Source organism: Lathyrus oleraceus, chromosome 3 (genome assembly GCF_024323335.1).
Source record: "Lathyrus oleraceus cultivar Zhongwan6 chromosome 3, CAAS_Psat_ZW6_1.0, whole genome shotgun sequence".
NCBI lineage: Eukaryota > Viridiplantae > Streptophyta > Magnoliopsida > Fabales > Fabaceae > Lathyrus > Lathyrus oleraceus.
In genome coordinates this window covers 242058279-242068395 of record NC_066581.1, presented here as the reverse complement: position 1 = coordinate 242068395, position 10117 = coordinate 242058279, and the positions used below count along the sequence as shown (strand labels likewise).

At 38.4% G+C, this 10117-nt stretch overlaps 1 non-coding gene across 1 annotated transcript; it reads right to left on the bottom strand.

Moving 5' to 3' along the window:
- Positions 1–9781: 9781 nt before the first annotated feature.
- LOC127133277 (small nucleolar RNA R71) lies at positions 9782–9888 on the bottom strand. Its single transcript, XR_007807264.1, has one exon. It is a non-coding gene; the product is annotated as a small nucleolar RNA R71 (small nucleolar RNA).
- Positions 9889–10117: the final 229 nt, after the last annotated feature.

Below are 10117 nucleotides of genomic sequence, written 5' to 3'. Positions count from 1 at the left end.
GCATTTCCTAATTGATTGAGATTTTTGTCCCCTGTTTGGTCATATGTTGACTTTTTGTGACACTTGTGCCCATTTCATTTGTGAAATGCTCATACTTTATTAGATGGACATGAAATTTGATATGTGATTACTAGACATCTTAAGCTTTGCCATGGTTTTAGTCCCATTCATTTCTCATATGCCATCCCTGATTTATGATTTTTTCAAGTTGATGTATGTTTGGTTGACTTCTTTGAGCATGTTCAAAATTGCCTTGCCTTTCTGATTTTCATTGACCACCTTCTACTTGTCCAAATGAGTTGAAATTTGATATGCATATCATGTTATGGATTATGTTTGAGCATGAATTATTTGATGATTTTTGGAATTGTTTATGATTGGTTTTGAGTTGAGTCTTGCTGTTGACTTCTATGAGCTTCCATATGCCATGTTTTGACTTCTTTTGCTTATAAAATGATGATGATGAATGATATGATTGTGAAACCAATTGAGTTTGTTTCTTGATTGTTTGAACTTGATTTTGGACACTTGCCGCTTGCTGTTTTGACTTTCTTATCTCTTTTTGACCCTAGGCTTGTCCTAGTGGTCTTGTTGCTCATGTTTAAGCTTGTGGTTTCAGGTTAAGCAACAAATGCTTCAAAGAGATTAATACCAGTTGCTTGAGTTTGATGTTTTATCATGGATTAACTTGTGTGTTTTGTAGGTTGTTTAGCTCACTTGCTTTGAGCTTGTGCTTTGCACAACTGATTGACTGTATTATCTGTTTGGTTTATGTTGTTTGTTCTAACTTTGTGTCTGATATACTAACTGTGCTTGACTGATTTCAGGTACTTTAGTTGCTTTTAGTTCCTTGTGAACTTTGCTTTGCTTTGCTTGATAAGCAATTTGCATTGAGGTATAATTCCTTACTCCATGTAGTCTGGAAGACCTGGCCTGTTACTTGGCCAGGCAACTGTCTGAAGTCCTCCTTAAGAGGCAATGCTTGTGTGTGTTTACATTTGTCCCAAGCAGGAAAAGTCCTTTAAATAAGGCAATTGGTGGATATAAGAGATATGTAGTCTATCTCCCACTATTCTGTGAGTCTTCTCCTTGCTCCCATGACATGGTTGTAGCATTGAGATCCTAACCCAAGATCTATTGAGTCAATAATCTGTGGAGAGAGTTCCTACTTTCTGAACTCCCACACCTTCTGATATTCAAATGTTCTCCCTGACCAGGGATAAGAGCAATGAGGCACACCCCTCATATCCTTTCATCTGCTTCACCTTGGCTCTCAATGTCAAGGTTAAGAGCACCATTAACCCAGTTACAGAGGTTTGTTTGTTGAGGTTGATATGACCCCTCGACTAAAACCTAACCTTGATTGAGCCCATTGTTTGCATATAGTGTGTGCTACTTGTGCTTGTGTGTTTGTTTGACTTGCTTCCTGTGCAAGTTAGGTTTAGTTTAGCTTGCTTCCTGTGCAAGTTAGGTTTAGTTTGGCTTGCTTCCTGTGCAAGTCAGGGTTACGATAGGCTTGCTTCCTGTGCAAGTTAGCTAGAAACCTTAACTTAGGGATGATTTGCATGATAACATCTAGGCTCGAGTCGTAGTCTCCCTAGTTGTGTCTCCCTCTGTTATCTGGTTAGGCTAGTCTTTTTCCCTGCGTAGGGGAACTACATCGCCCTGATCCTCGTTCCAGACGAGGTATGTAGGCAGGAGACCGTGCTAGGTCTCTCCGGGCACCTTTTTTCTTTTTGTGTGTGTGTTTGACGATTGCTAGGCTCGAGTTCCCGACTCCTTAGCAATTTGTTGTCTGTTTGTTCTTGTTGTGTGCTTGGAAGCCGGTATAAGTCCATCGAGTGGCATCTGGGTTCCAGTGTGCGTGTGTTGGTTTGGATGCTGATGTAAGTCCAGTGATTGGCATTCGGGCTCCACGTTTGCCTTTGCCTGTTTTTGTGTGCGTGTTAGCCGAGCTACGAATGCTCTGATTCTCCTTCGTCCAAGGAGATACGTATGCATAGGACGCGATATCCTAGCGAGCATGTGTCGTTTCCCCAGTTCGAACTACTTTGACTCTGATGTCTATGCCTGATAGACTAAGTAGGCCCAGGATCCGATATCCAGCCGAGTCAGTTTTAGTCTTGTTTGTTTTCCTGTGTCTCTTTCAGCCAGTGTGTGTGTGTGGTTTTTGTTTTAGCAACCTTTTCTTTCTTAGAGCGTGGATCCCGTCGGGTACGACGGACGTGAGGGGTGCTAATACCTTCCCCTTGCGTAACCGACTCCCTTACCCTTTCTCTTTGGTCGCGAGACCATGTCTTTTCCAGGTTTACTCTGAGCGTTTCCTTTCCCTCTTTTGGGATAAATAACGCACGGTGGCGGCTCTGTTGTCCTGTTTCTCGCCGGTTTTTCGCGTAACGCGACAACAGGCCCAATCCAGAAAATGGCCCAAACTGGCCTGCTCGCTAGGCGAGCAAATCCTTCGCCTGGCGAACCCTTCGTTATGACACTCGCCCCAGCGAAGCACCAGATCCAGTAAAAGCCCAAACTAGCTTGCTCGCTAGGCGAGCAATTCCTTCGCCTAGCGAAGCTTGCGAATATCAGAATTTTTGGGCTTCATTCTCAGCCCATTAGGTCATCACAATCACTATAAATAGCCAAGTTTCAGTCACGAAAAAGGAGAGACGAAGACAGAAGGGGAACGAAAATGGAGAGAGGAGAGCCCTAGCAAGCAAACCCTGATACTCATTGGAGACAAACCCCGAAGGAACTCGGCGGCGCCAAGGTCTACCTCTGCCCATTCAATCCGCTTTGCCGATCCGAAGTCGCAATTCAGCTGCCAACAGGTTTACATTGCTATTACTGCATTATGTTCTTAATTTGCATATGGCTTTATGATTAGATTTATGAAAATAGCTTAAGTTTGGCATGTGAACTTTAGTATGTACCTGGATACCTTAAATGATTAACCATATAATTGCAGTAATGAAAGCCATAAGGCATAAAATTGGTTGAAATTGTACTGATATCAAAACCAAAATCCGCAGCCGCTCGCTAGCACATCGCTAAGCGAGCATGCAACGAGTATTCGCTACGCCTTCGCTAGGCGAGGCAGGAGCGAACGTGACAGTAGCTGACTTTTCTGTTCTGATTTTTCACTCATGTTTTATCATGCATCATTTATCAGACCCTATCTACTGTTGTGATTTTTCCTTGTGGTGTAATCCTCGATTGCACCCTGATTTGGTGTTCTGACATGTTTTGTTGAGTTTTGTAAAGGTTCACATACCCCAGGAAAAGATTGCTTGTTAGGTCTCCCACTTTATTTGTGGGGTACCCTTATGGAGATTCACCCTGAATTACTCAATTGATTTTAATGTATTGATTTTATGGCGAAGATCCACCCTAATGGCTTAATTGGTCTTAATGTATTAATTTCAATGTGGACCTAATTACCTACTTGATTACGGCTACCTAATTAATTGTAAAACTTTGTCTTTAAATAAGTGATCTCGGACCTCTCTTTGTTACCCTACGATTACGGTATTATGGTCATGTCCCGCGAATGTGGGGATGCACTTAGCAAAGACCCTTCGGTTAAATCATCATAGTCCCTCGAATGTTGCCTTTGTCCCTCGATGACCCTTCGGTGTAGCCTACGGTTAAATGATGATAGTCCCTTCGAATGCTAAGGTATCCTCACAACTGTTGCCTTCGATGACCAATCAATGACCCTTCGATGACCCTTCTACATCCAAAGGATGAAACTACTTACTTCTCAATAGTAAGGACAGTTTTACCCTCATAAGGATAGGAAATGCCCGTAAAGACCTCGAATAGGTATAACTCTTAATTGCTTATTCATAACCTAAAATATTTTTCACACCCCACATCTTTTCAACACATCTTTTAGAAAATCACCACTTGGTATACCTTCATACTAGAATCATTACTGAGTTATATTTTTCTAAACAACTTTCAAAACTAAACGAGATAACCACTTTGTATACATTCATACAAGAATCATTACAAAGTTAAATTCTCTTTTCAAAACATTTTCTAAACAATTCACAACTACTTTTTCCAGACAAACATAAATGATTGAGCAATTAAGAGCCCATGGATAACCATGGATACAAAGGGTGTTAACACCTTCCCTTTGTATAATGTACCTCCCGAACCTAAAAATCTAAATTAAGGTCTTTCCTGTTCTTTTCCACCTTTCCTTATTGGATAAAAGAAAAGTCGGTGGCGACTCTTGCTAACCGCGACATTGCGATTAAAAACACACAAAAGTCCAGTTCACCGTATGACAGAGTCATTCCAGAATATGTCTTAGAGAGATCATGTTCTGAATATAACACGATGTGTTAACTGCCTCTGCCCAAAAGTGCTTGGCCATATTAGTCTTGTTAATCATGGTTATGACCATCTCTTGCAAAGTCTTATTCTTCCTCTCTAAAACTCCATTTTTTATGAAGTTCTAAGGCACGAGAAATCATGGGAAATGCCATTAGCATCAAAGAGTTTTTCAAAATCTTTGTTTTCAAATTCTCCACCATGATCACTTCTAACTTTTACAATTCTAAATTCTTTCTCATTTTTCACTTGAGAGAAGAAGGTAGAAAACACATAATGTGACTCATCCTCGTGTCTGAGAAACTTCACCCATGTCCATCTGATGTGGTCATCAATAATGACTAGTTCATACTTCTTACCATTGACATAGGAAGTTTTTACTGGACCAAACAAGTCAATGTGAAGAAGCTCCAATGGTCTTGAGGTTGAAACCACATTTTTAGCCTTTAAAGATATTTTGGAAAACTTTCCTTTTTGACATGCTTCACAAAGATCATATGAAGCAAACTTCAGATTTGACAGGCGTTTGACTAAATTAATCTTGTTTAGCTGAGAAATACTCCCCATGCTAACACGGCCCAATCGTTTATGCCACATCCATTTCTCTTCATTCACAGACATAAGACATTTTTTATTTTGATTTTTCAAATCAGAAAGTCTTATCTTGTAAATGTTTTTCTTTCTCTTTCCATTGAAAATAATTGATCCATCCTTTTGACTGACAACTTTACAGGACTTTTGATTGAAAATAATGTCATAACCATTGTCACTTAATTGACTTATACAACAGATTATGAATTGATCCTTCAACTAAAAAAACATTAGTAATGGAAGGAAGTGTATCATTACATACTGTTCCAGAGCCAGTGTTCTTCCTTTTTTGATCACCTCTGAAATCGACGCCGCCTTCAGGCTTAAGTGTCAGGCTTTTGAACATATGCCTTCTTCCCGTCATGTTCCGCGAGTATCCAGAGTCCAGGTACCATGAATGGTGTCTTAAATCCGCTTCTAAGGATATCTGCAACATATACTATCTTATCCTTAGGTACCCATATCTTTTTGGGTCCTTTTGGGTTAGTCTTCCCAGAGTTCTTAACGAACTTGGGTTCTGTGTAGAATATCTATGCATGAATGCATGATTAGAATCGGCATGAGGTTTTTTTTAACCTTAGGTTTATAAATATTTCTACCTTTAGGCCTAACATCATTTTGCTTCCTAGAAGTAACATAATGTGACTAAAGAGTATTTGGCTTGTCATTTTTTACAAAATCAGATTCTGCTAACGCCATAAATCATGGAAGCAATCAGACGTCTAGCAAGAAATTTCTGGAAATATTTATCATATTTCTTTATGATATCTTCAGAACCTGTAGAGGCTTTATAAATAATTTTCTTTTCAGGTTTGAGACTCTTGCTCTGGGGCACAAAGTTGTTGTTTTTCAAAATAAGAGTTTCTTCACTTAAACTTGAAAAGTCTTTTTGAAGCTTATAGTAAAATTCTAATTCAGATACATGAATCTTCTTCATATCTTTGTATTTGTCTAGAGATTCTGATACTTTTCTAGAACATCTTATAAACTAGATTAAAGCTCGGAATGAGATAGTTTAGAAAAAACCTCTTCAGAATCTCACTCAGCTTCTGATTCTGATTGAATCATTTCTGCAGGACCTTATGTGCAAGCCATCAACACCATATTAGCCTATTCTTCTTTAGAATCATCTTCTGATGTCTTTGAATCGTCCCATGTAGCCATTAGACCCTTCTTCTTTCCTCTGAATTTCTTTATGGGCCTTTCTTTCTTTAACTTGGGACATTCTTTCTTGAAGTGGTTATGCTCCTTGCACTCAAAGAACATGATTTCTTTTCCAGCTCAAGCCTTCTTGGATCCAGAAGTGGACTCAGAATGACAATATGTCCTTCTTTGTCCTATGAATTTGCCTTACCTTTTCTTCCATAGTTGATTAACGCGTTTGGATAGAAGAGACAATTCATCTTATTCTTTTTATTCCTATTCAGACTCTTCATCAATTTCAGCTTGAAGAGCTTTAGTCTTCTCAGATATTTCTGAAGACTTCAGAGCAATGAACTTGCTCTTTTTCTTGGGCTCGTCTTCCTCGAGCTCAATTTCATGACTTCTTAAAGAACTAACCAGTTCTTCAAGACAAGTGTTGTTAAGATCCTTTGACAATTCAAAGATGTTACCATAGGTCTCCAACGCTTAGGTTTACTTCTGATAATATTTTTAAATGATCAGTAGTAGAATACCCTTTGTCCAGGACCTTAAGTCCTGCAACAAGAGTATCAAACCTTGAGAACATGTTCTCAACAGTTTCTTATTCCTCCATCTTGAATGCTTCATATTTTTGAATCAAGGCAAGAGCTTTGGTTTCTTTTACTTATGCATTCCCTTCATGTTTCATCCTCAGAGAATCAAATATAGATTTAGCAGTTACTATGTTGGTGATTTTCTCATACTCAGTGTATGAAATAGAATTTAGCAAGATGGTTCTTTCTTTGTGATGATTCTTATAGTCTTTCTTTTGTTTATCAATCATCACTCTTCTTTCAACTTTATTTCCACTTTCATCTATTGGGTGTACGTAGCCATCAACTACCATATCCCATAGGTCAACATCGTGACCAAGAAAGAAGCTCTCCATTCTATCCTTCCAATAGTCAAATCTATATCCATAAAAAACTAGAGGTTTAACATTGTAATGATCTCTATCATTTGTTTGCGAAACTGGTGGTGGAAGGGAAGCCATTGTGTATCACACTGGATCTTTATCTGACACTGTTAAGTGTTTGATATCTTATCAAGACTAGAACCGGAGCTCTGATGCCAATTAAAGGTGGAAAGAAACATAAGAAGGGGAGGGGTTGAATTAGGTTTCTAAAAACAATTTTTTTTTCAAAACCAACTCAATCAAGTAAAAAAACGAACAAGAAAAATAACAGTTATTTTTAAACTGATTCATTGTTAACGGAGCTACCTCTTGTCCACTCTATGAAGGTGATTTCTCCTGCTCAAGAAGGACTTAATCCACTATAACCAAATGATAACATGAAATGATATAACATTCTAGGACTCAATTTAATTAAATTATATTATTATTTACTTCAATTTATTTCATTTTATTAGATATTACGCAATATTTTCTTTCTATTTATCTCAGGTGGTTTATTTGAAGCACAAGTATAAAAGGAAGAAAAGGAGGTGCAAAAAGGAATGAAAAGAAGCAAATATCAAAAGCCAAAGCCCAGCCCAAAAAGCACAGGCGCTGCACCTGTGACGAGCGTCACAAAGGCTGTGACGAGCGTCACGCTTTGCCCACTTGTGTGACGAGCGTCACACATGGTGTGACGGACGTCACACCATTCTCCTATATTTTTGGCACAAGGAACGCAACAGACCACGTTGAAGCCGACTATCACGCTTGACCGTTTGCAACGTGAAGGCTATGTACACGGAAAACCCTTGGAAGCAGTTACAAAAAGTACCAATATAAATAGTAGCTTTTGGAAAAGCTCTCAGTTCGTTCAATTTTCCTCCGTCGTGCAATTTTTCTTCTTCCAGCCGTGCAAGCATACCACTATTTTTCTTTACTGTTTTTGCTTTTAATTGCAGTTTTATTTTTATTTTCTTTTCCAATTAAGCTTTCAGCACTTAATTAATTCTTTTTCGCACAATAGTTTCTACACCGGAAACTATTGTGTACCTTTCACCGGATCTAACCTTACGTTAGAATCTAGTCTTTTATTCCTTCGCTTTTATTTTTCTGTTTGATTGAAGAATTCAAGAACAAATCCAATCGGTCTGTGGTGGAGTGTTCAAGACTGCTGTTAATTACTCAGGTTCTTTAATTATTGTTTGAATTTATATATGCTCTGCTTTACTGTTTATTTATATTATTTGCCTAAGATGAATTTGTTTATGCATGATAATTATTTAAGTCTGTTTAGCATGTCTGGCTAATTTATTTAGGTATCGGTATGTAGAGTAAGCGGAATGAAGGAATCAAAACCAAGTTGGTTTAATTAAGTTTAAAATTAAAATCACTCTTTTCACGGTCTCAATTTACAGGTTTAATAACAAGGTTTTTGTACGAAAGTAAAAGACATAAAGAAGTTAAAAGCAATAGAACGAGAGTTTGAGTTTTTGACTGGACAGTGTAAATTGGACATTAATTCTAGATCAGGGCGAGAACAATTTTTAGAGTTAATTAAATTCTAATCTTTTTCAAAAAGTATTTTTAAAGATTGAATGTGAGGACGAGAGTTAAGCATTTGAATTTAATTATATAACCTAAGTCAACAGAGCGAGAGTTTGAGATAAGGGTGTTTAAACGATTAGTGTTTTCTTAAAAAGAGTTTCTACGGATTCTATTGTTTTCAAAAAGTGGTTTTTGACTTAACTAATAAGTGACAGCTACGTTAATATAAAATCATAGTTTATTCAACAGAGCGAGAGTTTGAGATAAGACTTTTAATCAATAGTGTCAACTGAAAAGATTTATTTTAAAACCAAGAAACCAACGAAGAATTGATTCCCTAATTACGACGAACTACATACCGATATCCGTTTAGTTGATATTTAATCTAGATTTTTAGTTTAGTTTTAGCTTTTCCCCCAAACAATCAAAGTATTATCCGCCTTAGCTTTACGAAGTAACCTAAGAAAACGGTATATCGATTCATAAGTCCCTGTGGGATCGATATCTTTTAAAACTACGCGATAGAACTGTGCACTTGCAGTTTGTACCCCAAATTCGACTCATAAAGTCGCGATCAAGTTTTTGGCGCCGTTGCCGGGGACTTTTATTTAGTCGATATCGTAACTCTTCTGTTACGCTGTAGAGACTAAGGCTTTTCTCTCTCTTTTCTTTCTTTCGTTGATTTGTATGCCACACACTCGCTCACAAGGCGAGCCGTTCTACTTACGAATCAACGATATCGAACTATATCTCCGAGTCTTACGACGAATTCGGGAATATCGTGCTGCAAACAATCTCCCTCCTGTCGAACTTCCTGATTTCAAAAATATTTTCCCTTCGATACCCGAGATGGCAGAACCAGCTCGTGCTCTTCGAGATTACGCCGCTCCATCGCAAGATGAGCCGCATTCGAGTATTGCTCCACCCGCAATCGAAGCAAACAACTTTGAACTTAAACCTTCACTGTTGCAGGCAGTGCAACAGAACCAATTCTCTGGAAATCCTACCGAGGATCCAAACCTTCATTTATCCGTATTTGTCCAATACGCTGATACTGTTAAAGCTAATGGTGTCACTTCAGAGGCTATTCGACTTCGTCTTTTTCCTTTCTCGTTAAGAGATAGCGCTAGAAGATGGCTTCAATCTCTTCCTTCCAACTCAGTCACCACATGGAACGAGTTGAAGAAAGTTTTTCTTGCCCGATATTTTCCGCCAAGCAAAACAGCTATGTTAAGAGCCCAGATAAATGGATTTAAACAGAAAGATAACGAGTCTCTCTTCGAAGCATGGGAAAGATACAAAGACATGATGAGACTTTGTCCACACCATGGTTTAGAAGACTGGTTAGTAATTCATACCTTCTATAATGGTCTCTTGTACAACACGAGGTTAACAATAGATGCCGCCGCAGGTGGTGCATTAATGAACAAACCTTATGCTGATGCTTACCAACTTATCGAAAGCATGGCTCAAAACCATTATCAGTGGGGAAGCGAACGAGCAATGGTAGAAAAACCTCAAACGAAAACTGGCATGTACGAGATAAGTAACCTTGATCATGTT